The sequence below is a fragment of the Ursus americanus genome, chromosome 22 (genome assembly GCF_024610735.1).
Source record: "Ursus americanus isolate L20-20 chromosome 22, mUrsAme1.1.p, whole genome shotgun sequence".
NCBI lineage: Eukaryota > Metazoa > Chordata > Mammalia > Carnivora > Ursidae > Ursus > Ursus americanus.
The window spans coordinates 15,364,814-15,374,616 of record NC_142148.1 but is presented as its reverse complement, the minus strand read 5'-3'; the positions used below and the strand labels follow the sequence as shown (position 1 = coordinate 15,374,616).

Genomic DNA, 9,803 nt, shown 5'->3' with positions numbered 1-9,803 from the left:
CTTAAGTCTGGGTCAACCTTAGTGACAGGCTTGTAACCAGTAGAATGCAGAAGAAGTGACATGCGTCACTTCTGAAGCTAGGTCAGAAAGTTTCCCGCAGCTTCTTCCTGGCTCACTTGGGTTGTGCACTCTGGGGGATGCCAGCCTCCACATAAGGACCCTGAGCCATGCTTGCTGGAGAGGCTACAGTGGGCCTAGCTGAGCCCCCCACCAACAGCCAGCATCAACTACCAGACATGTGAGTGAGTGATCTCGGGTGTCTAACTTTGACGCAGCCCCCACTGCCATCCCATGGCAGCTGCATGAGAGACACGCAAGCAGGAACTGCTCAGCGGAGCCCTTCCCAAATTCCTGGCCCACAGAATAAATGGTGGTTGTTTGACACCGCTGAGTCTGGGGCTAATATCGTATGCCACAATGGAATCGTGACCTTGAGCAAGCGAATTAACTTCTTCCGGGCCTGTTTCTTCAGTTGTAAAACGGGGACAACGCCTCCCAGGGCGAGTGTCATCATGGAGTGAGTTATAAATGTGGAGTTCTTAGAACAGTGCCCAAACACAGTATGTGCTCTGCAAGCGTGAGCTCCTACGACTCAGGACCGGACAGCCCCATCTGTCAGAGGCAGACGTCCAGAGCTGGGAGGAATCGGAAAGGTCATCCAACGCCTCCCCCCGCTGGGAGAGAGGGAAACTGAGGCCCAGAAAGAGCAAGGGACTGGCTAAAGCCGTATCGCCCATAGGGGCAGAGCTGGTACCACAGCAGAAGCCTCCTGACCTGGGCCGGTGCTTTTCCTGCTGTGCTCCAGGTTGCCTGCTCACCTGGCAAGAGAGGCAGGGGGTCCCTGGGGAGAACGCAGACCAAGCTGGCAGTGTAGAGGAGGAGAGCAAGCCAACGGAAACAGACTTGGCCTCTGGCCAGCAAGATAGGCAGTGGCCTCCTGGTGTGATTTCTCCTTTCTTGGTTAGCTCATGCCTAAAATTCCCCCAGTAGGGTTTGGGCCTGTAAGCTTAAATCTTCGATCTCTTGTAAATATATCATTTTCCCATGGGAAATCTAAGGTGTCCATTACTTGTACCTGAGTATGAATAATGTGTTCCAAGAACAAGTTTGATAGTGGGGATGCTCGAGATGGGGGATGGGGGAAGTGGTGAGTCCAGAACAGGGAACAGTGGGGAGTCAGGAACAAACTCGTGGTGTGGGCTTCACAGCCCAGGGAGAGGGAGGATGCCAAGGGCCAGACAGATTGCCAAGGGCTCAGTAGCTTGTAGTCGAAGAAGAACTGCCTGCCTTGAGTTTAAGTGCCCACCCTTAGTTTAGCTGTGTGACCTTGGGCGAGTCCCATCAAAAAATGAGTATAATTCACATTCACTTTACCAAGTCATGGTGAAGATGAGATGTCAATACAATGCCTGGTAGATTGTAGGTACTCAATAGACACATTCATTGAGTAATTTGGAGTGCCCACCCAGTCCAGTCATTGTACTCAGCCCTAGGCACACGGAGAGGAATAAAACAGACCTGGTCCCCGAATTCATGGAGTTTACAGTCTGGCAACATTAAACAGTTAATTATGCCAATAATTATTTAATTATAACATGATATAATTATTTTACTATAATAATAATTTTAATTACAATTGTGATGTGTGTCATACAAGATATATATTTATGTGCTTTTAGTGCATGTGTGTGCATGTCTGCACCTGCTAGTGTGTGAGGGGGTAGGGTGGTTCTAATCCAGCCTGAGGGAATCTAGGAAGACTTCCCCGGGGAAGTGGCGTTTAAGCCGAAAACAGCACCTATTATGTGCCCAGCACTGTTCTCGGCCCTGAGGAGAGAGAGAGAGAGAGAGAGAGAGAGAGAGAGATCAGTAAATAAAACAAAGTCACTGCCCTTACATTTGCATGTTAAAATAATCCCTGGGGCTTCTCTGGAAGGAATAGATTGGAATTCAGAGGGTTGCCTTCCTCCTTCTCTTTAGGTTAAATCCTAATTTGAACCAAAAGACCACTGATTGTTTCCTCCCCAGGAAAGGCCGGGGAGGCTGAGCAGGAAGGCCCTGTGGAAAGGTGAAGTGGAGGAGGGAGGGGGACCCTGGGTCCTAAGTCTCCGGGCCTCGGGTGGGAGGCAACAAATGACAAGGCTGAGGCGGGGCCAGGATGGCTGACCCTGAGGAAGTTGCAGAGGTTACTTGAGCCGGATTAAGAGACGGACTGGACTCGTAAAGACCAGGAAGGAAAAGGAAAGACAGAGGTACTGCCCAGCTCCAGAGCATCAAGAGAAAACAACGCATTTTGGATAGAGCACCTCTGTTCAAGGGTTCTCCTCTAAGACAAAGCGTTGAGGGAAGTGGCCCCCTAAATTTTGCATATTTAACAAGACCCAGGTGAGTGCCTTTCTAGAGAAAGGGAGAAGTGGCTAGAATATAGCTAAACCCTACAGGGGCCTGTTTGCAGCTTTGTCAGAAAGAGACAGACTGTGTCTGTGTCCTGCCTACTGGGGTAGGGGTGTGCATGTGTGCGTGTGTGTGTGCACGTGCACGTGTAAAACATCTGTTTCTTTGTGCGCGTCTTGCAATAGATGGGCATTTCTGCATATCTGTGTCCTTGTCTGTGAATGACCTTGTCTCTAAACATGTCCTTGCAAGGTGTGTGTTCCTGTGTGAAGTGAGTCCAGTCTGCCCTTGAATGCAACATGCATCCTGGCCTCTGTATGTCCTGGTGTGTGTGTGTAACTGGGTTGTGCTAGTGATATCTGTGTATCATTGTAAGATTCTGTTCTTGTGCGTGTATCTGCCTCTCTGCACCCTGGTTGGTATGAATTTATCCTTGACTGAGCGTGAATGCCGCTGTTTATGAACTTGTCCATGTAGACTGGAGCTCGAGAGGGGACTCTTGTATTTCCTTGGCTCACTTCTTGCCTTTAAGTGGCTAATACATGACTAAGCTGAGGGGGATAGAGATATCAAAATCTTTTATTAACTCCAAGTCCCTAGCCAACTACCTAACCATTAATGTATTCTTCCACCCATCCATCCACCCACCCACCTATTCATCTCAATTGCACTGACATTTACTAACGATGTGGTTTTCTCTCTGAGGCAAAGTACTAAATTTCTGTGTGCCTCGGTTTTCTCACCTATAAAATGGGGATGTTACAAGTATCTACTTGAAAGAGTTGGGAGTGGGTGGGGTGAATTAAGTGAGATATTGCAAATAAAACACTTAACACACTGCAGAGCACATGGTAGGTGTTTACTATATTAACTATCGTCATCATCAGCATTGTGGTGGCTGGTATGTTTCAGCAAATTTTACTAAGGGCCACCCCTGAGCTAGAGGCTGGAGTCCTTCCCTATAGCGGAAGCCATTAAGTGCCTTTACCACCACCTTCTTGTGGGACCTTGGATACAGCCCATGCCCTCCTTGGCTCCATAGAATGGACAGAGCATCCTTGCCACAGAATTCCCCTTAGGGAGATTCTGAGCTCACCTGTATTTTAAAAACTACAAAGAGCTCCACAGAGTTATGTGGGATGGCAGTCCTGGGTCATCTGGACGGCCAGACAGAGCTGGAACAAAGCCAGGACCTGTTACCACTGCATGACTCAGTCTCCTGCGTTCTGCTGCTTCCTTCCTACGACTTCCGGGCTCCGTTCTCCCTCTGGGGAAGCAACGGATGTGCTCCAGTGGCAGGGAGCAAGCGTGGGGAGGGGGGTGGGGGGACAGGGAGCAAAGGGGGCAGGAACACACCTTCTCCACTTCTTCACAAAGACTATCTTCAGTTACTATTTGGTGAGGGGCATTACGGTTTAAAAAAAGAGAGGAAAAAAAACTGGGTGTGATTTCTGCTCCGATAAACCACCACTTCGGACAAGAGACAGAGAAAAAAGGAAACAAAGGGTAGAAAGAGACAAAGACTAGGAAAGAGAGAGGGATACAGTAACAGAGAGACGCAAGAACAAAAGAGGCAGAGGCACAAGCAAGAGAGAGGGAGGGGGATCATGGGCGACAGGAAGACAGGGAACAAAGTTCGGCTTTATTGCAGACCCCATTTGGGCTGCCTCTAAGCAAGGCTTCACCTTTAGCAGCCCCAGGATCACGCTGCTCTTACTCTTCTTGGGTCACCCTCGATCAGCCACACATGCGCACGCACACACGCGCACGTACACACACGCAGACACACACACTGACCCCAATCGGGCTGGGATATAAGCGAGAAATAAAATTGTATCCTCCGAAGTCGTTGAGATTTCAAACGTGTTTGTCACAGCGGTTCCCTTCCCTAGCTAACAGCTTTACTACTGGGTATTTGTACTTCAACAGGGAGGAGAATTGAAGTTGAGGCTAATGGAGCCTTGTCTGGGCCATGGACCATGTCTGTGAAGAAAGCCAGGCTGCCCAGAGAAGCAGGACAGCGAAAAAGAAGTCTGTGGAAATGAACAGAGCAAATCAAGCCATGGGAATAGGGAGCGGGTGACCTCGATGCCTGATACTTCAGTTCTCGGTTCCGTTCCTTCATGAGGTCATCTGAAACCTACATGGTAGCTTGCCTAACCAAATCCATCTTCCTGCCCCTTCCTCTGTTTTTATTTGGGTAATTCACCCTCCACTACAAGCCCCACATTCTTCTTGCCCGTGTTTGGTGTATGCCTAGGACCCAGTTCTGGCCATTGTGAAGTGAGTGAAATTCAGGGGGCAAGCAGCTACTTGGAGAGGTGCCCTCGCCCTTGAAAAATAGACATGAGAGAGAAACATCACCTTTTCCATGGCTGGACATATTCTTATTGCAACCAAGAGGGAAGCTAAATTAGGACAAAGCTGCAACAGTGGACGGCGGAACAGGTAAAAGAGCCCAAATCCTTAATGATGTCATTGAGCCACTGAATTAACCAACCTTGGAGCTGCCCTACTTAGTGGGTTGGGATAATTATTAGCATATACATCTCATTATCGTTTAATACATTTTGCTTCGGGCTTTGGGGGTGGGGGTTTGGGGGGGGGTTTGTTGTTGTTTTTGGGGGGATTTTTGGTCACCAAAAGCATCCCATGGATATACTTATCTGACTCTATTTCCTGCCAGAGACTCTTCGACATTCTCCTGCATCTCTTTAATATGTTTTATTGGATACCAAGTAACCCCAGACTCAGCCAGAGCGTCTCCAAGCCACGTCTAAATGTTGATTTTCATGGCAGATGTCTTCGTTTCTGATTGGGGGGTACAGGGGGCAGACAGGAAGGAGGAATGGGAGTGCAGGTCCTGGATCATGGGAGGAATGTGTGGGAGAGGAATAAGGTAATGACAGCCATCCCCCCAGCCTTGTACCTGTGAACCCCGCTGACTCACGCACGCACCACGGAACCCTTGGAGAGTAAGTAGTTACTGAGCACTTCCTTTGAGCCAGGCACCATTCTAGGTCCTGGGGAGTGCAGAAAACAATACTCAAACAGGGGCCCCTGGGTGGCTCATTTGGTTAAGCCTCTGCCTTCGGCTCAGGTCATGATCTCAGGGTCCTGGGACTGAGTCCCGCATTAGGCTCCTTCCTCAGCAGGGAGCCCGCTTCTTCCTCTGCTTGCTGCTCCCCCTGCTTGTGCTCTCTCGCTCGCTCTCTCTGTGACAAATAAAGAAATAAAATCTTTGAAAAAAAACCCAATACTTGAACAGACAAAAATTTCTGTCCTCTTGAAACTGATATTCTAAGGGGGAGAAACAGGATAAAAAAGAAAAATAAGCTTAAAAACCCAAACAAACCCCAAACCTACAGTAAAGGATAATGGGGAGTGTCCAGAGTGGGACTGATATGCAGGATGTCATGCAGGATGGCCAGGGAAGGCATCGTGGGAAGGTGACATTTAAGGAAAGGCCTGAAGGGGTGACTCGTGCAGATGACTGAAGAAAGAATGTTCCAGGCAGAAGGAACAGCAGGTGCAAAAGCCCTGAGGTGGGGAGTGTGCCTGCTGTGATGGGGAGAAGGCAAGGAGGCCAGTGTGACTGGTGTGGATGAATGGAGGGGAAGGTAGGACAGTGTGTAGTCACACAGGTGCTGATGGGCAAGAGTGGCAGGTGGCACAGGCCTTCCAGATTTGTGCAGCGGTCATAAGCTGCGAATATTATAATTTTGTTGCTATTCCTTCAACTGACTTTTTGTTTAGATGCATTTACTTGAGATGAAAATTTTGTAACACTACTATAAATGAAGAACCCAGTATCACTTTCCATAAATAGAAAGTAACAAGATAAGTAAATAGGACACAACTGAAATGACACGAAGTTATAGGGAGATACTGTAGCCTGCAGAAGGCTTGGGTCTGAAGCCAGCGATCTCTTTGATAAAAGGCTGGTTGATGGTCTTAGAGAAGTGATAAGACATAGCAATGCCAAGTGAAAACTTTGTTCATGAAACAGAGACTCTCTACATTGGGTAGTGTGACACATCATCTGTGTTCCAACTGTTCTGGTTTCCCTGGGACTGAGGGGCTGCCCAGGATGTCCTTTCAGGGCTATAACTGAGATGGTTCTGGACATCCCATCCCCAGGGGTTCCCATCCCATTCCTTAGTCTCACACCCTCTTGTTTCAGCTTGTTGTTCTCTGGGTTGCCCTTTTCCTGGGTTGACTCCAAGATGATCCTCCCCCCCGGACCCGTGCCCATGCACTGGGTACCCAAGAATACCCTTGAGTGCGGGTGCAACCTGTGACTTGCTTCTAACCTATAACAGGAGACCAAAGTGATGGGATGTCATGCCCATGCTTAGATCGCATTCCATGGTAACATCCACATTGCTGACATACTCTCTCTCTTGCCCTTCTCCGTTTGCATGCTTGATGAAGAAAGGGGTCACGTCAGGCAGGCCCAAGGGCAACCTCTGGCCAACAACCCACTAGGAATGAAGACCCTCAATCCAAAAGCCCAGAGGAACCGAATGTTGCCAACAGCCATGTGAGCTTGGAGGCAGATTCTTCTCTCATTGAGCCTGCAGATGAGACCACAGCCCAGGCCAACACCTTGACTGCAGCCTTCTGAGCGACCCTGAAGCAAAAACCCAGCAGAACCTTGCCCAGACTCCTGACCCACAGAAACTGTGAGCTAGAAAACGTGTGTGTGTGTGTGTGTGTAAGCCCTTATGTACGTGGTAATTTGATACTCAGCATTACATGACTAAGACATTCTTTCTGTCCCAGTGCTCTCCAGGTCCTGCCCATTTGGACGGCTCATTTATGAACCCTTTAGACTTGAGGCTATTACATGTGACCCTCAAGGAACCCTTCCCTGTCTCATTCTGGCTGTACCCAGCTGAGGCTGATAGTGGCTTGAGGTTCCCCATGGTGAACAGAGCCCCACATTTGGGGGAATCTTCACTCCCAGCCTGACCAACAGGACAATGACAACGGATCAAGGCTTGAGGATGATGGAGTCTGGGCCACTGGGCATCTGAAGACTGGCAAACTGCCTGCAGGAGGTAGGGCTGCGCCAGGGCTGAGACTCCGCACCTTGACCCCTCCCTCCAGGCCAAGCCGCTAGGCTGCAGAGTCCCTGTAAGTCACGGCCAGATCCTCTGTTCTCCAGACTTTCTCCTTGCCCTCCCTGCTTCTGAGCTCCTTGACCGTCTCCTCATTTCCCATCCTGATATTTTCATGCCTCATTCTCTCTTCTCAACCTAGTTCCTTCCATTTGACAAATCATCTGGATAGCCTCCTCAATTTTCAAATCAAAATAAATGAATTTTATTACAAAAATAGTGTTTGCACATTTTAGGAAATTGTGGGGAGAAAATAAGCACAAAGGCAAAATTGAAAATCATCTTCATCACACTACCCAGAGACAGCCACTTTTTAACCTGATGTTTTTCTCCCTTTTCCCTGCCTTGACCATGTTTCATATAAGTGCTTTTTTAATGGTCTCATACTGTAAGTAGTTTCATGGCCTGTGATCTGTTTTTTTTCCACTTAGCTTCCTATCATGAACATTTTCCCACAGCAATAAATATACTTCTATGTCACTCTTTTAAATTACTGAATAACCTTTCATATGATTTAATGTTTTTGCTCTCATGTTAAAATTCAAAGAAACACTCTTGTAGTTCAGCTGTTGGACTTAACGCTTAATGGCTTCCTTAGACGTGGAAACACTGGTCAAAAAGATGCATGTTCATGGGGCGCCTGGGTGGCTCAGCAGTTAAGCGTCTGCCTTCAGCTCAGGGTGTGATCCCGGCGTTATGGGATCGAGCCCCACATCAGGCTCCTCCGCTATGAGCCTGCTTCTTCCTCTCCCACTACTCCCCCTGCTTGTGTTCCCTCTCTCGCTGGCTGTCTCTATCTTGTCGAATAAATAAAATCTTTAAAAAAAAAAAAAGATGCATGTTCTGGAAGCTTTTAATAAGTATTGACAAATCTCCCCAAACAATATTGGCCCACTCTTCCTCTCCAGAAGCATATGACGTTAGTCCCCATTCTCTCAAATTAGCTATTGTCTTTGTGATTCTTTTTGTTGTTTTTTATCACAGTCCCACAACTGCATAGCTCCCACTCCCTACCACCACCGGCACCTACTCTCACATGTCAGATGTGTAAGCCTCGACAATCCACCCCCAAAACCTTGCTTACATATATGTGTGTGTATCCCCAAACAATATATAATACTGCTTTGGGAGGGCATTTATCAAACCTCATGTAAATGCTATCGTGCTGTGTATTACATTCTATTGCCCCTTTTTGTTCAATCAATACTGGTATTTTGGTTTTTTGTTTTTGTTTTCACTGAGATCTGTGTTAACTTGTGTAACTCAAATTCATTTGTTTTAAGGACTGTCTAATTTTTGCCTTCATTAAAACATGATTCATTTTCAGACTGGTGGAACTTGTTGCCATCACATGCCTGTTATAAAGAACACTGTGATGAATATCTTCATACCCGTCTCTTTATCTCTGCTAGAGTTTCTAAGCAGAAGTGGGGTGCTGGGTGGCAGGGTTAACAGTGTCTTTCCAACTCTTTTGACTATGATGCAGCATTAGAAATACATTTTTTACAGCAGAATCTGGTAAGGCTCCCTCCATGAACACAAGTGAAACAAAAGTTTTGTGAAATAGTGCTTATCCTCATCATAAGAAAAACATTCTGGTGTGTTTTATTCTATTTAGCTCAATTTCCCTTTTTAAACATCAATTACAACTTACTAATCTAATTTTATAATGTGTTAATGGCCCGTGACCCACAATTAGGAAAATAATGGATTAAAATGTATTCAGTTTCGCGAAATACTTTGGAATTACACTTCAGAGTGTCTACACTAATTTACAAGGTATTAGGTTCTCATCTCCCTACATCCTAGCCAGGACTGATTTTTTTTTTCCTCCAGTCTGATGAATCTAAAGCCAAATATCACTGTTTTGATTTTTCTTTCTCTGATATCTAATATACTGTTTGTCTTCATATGTTTATTCACTACTTGAGTTTCTCAGAAAGTGAGTTTGCCTATTTTTCTCTTGGGTTGCCAAATTTTTTCTTGCTGATTTACTACTCAGTTTCTTATATAATTGAGATTTTAATTTTTTATCATCTGTTGTTGTACATATGATGCAAATACCTTTTAACTTTGTCTGTGATGTCATTTATTGAACAGGAATCCATCAGTTATTTCCTTTATGGTTTTGTATCTTATTTAAGAAATGTTTCCCTAACTCAATATCATACCAATTTGCCTTTCAATTTTTTATAGCTTCTTAATTCAGCTGAAATTTGTCTTTATGTGATATGAGATAAGATGTTATTTTATTTTTTCCATACAGCAGAGTCACTTTCCTAACAC

At 46.3% G+C, this 9,803-nt stretch overlaps 1 long non-coding RNA gene across 2 annotated transcripts; it reads left to right on the top strand.

Annotated features, from left to right (window-relative positions):
- The first annotated feature begins 2,001 nt into the window (after positions 1-2,001).
- On the top strand, positions 2,002-9,593 carry LOC123796921 (uncharacterized). 2 transcript variants are annotated; one of them, XR_006780838.2, is made up of 4 exons: positions 2,002-2,385; positions 4,324-4,541; positions 4,655-4,842; positions 6,829-9,593. It is a non-coding gene; the product is annotated as an uncharacterized LOC123796921 (long non-coding RNA). The 2 variants fall into 2 exon arrangements; XR_015720901.1 differs by having other exon boundaries at positions 4,324-4,842.
- Positions 9,594-9,803: the final 210 nt, after the last annotated feature.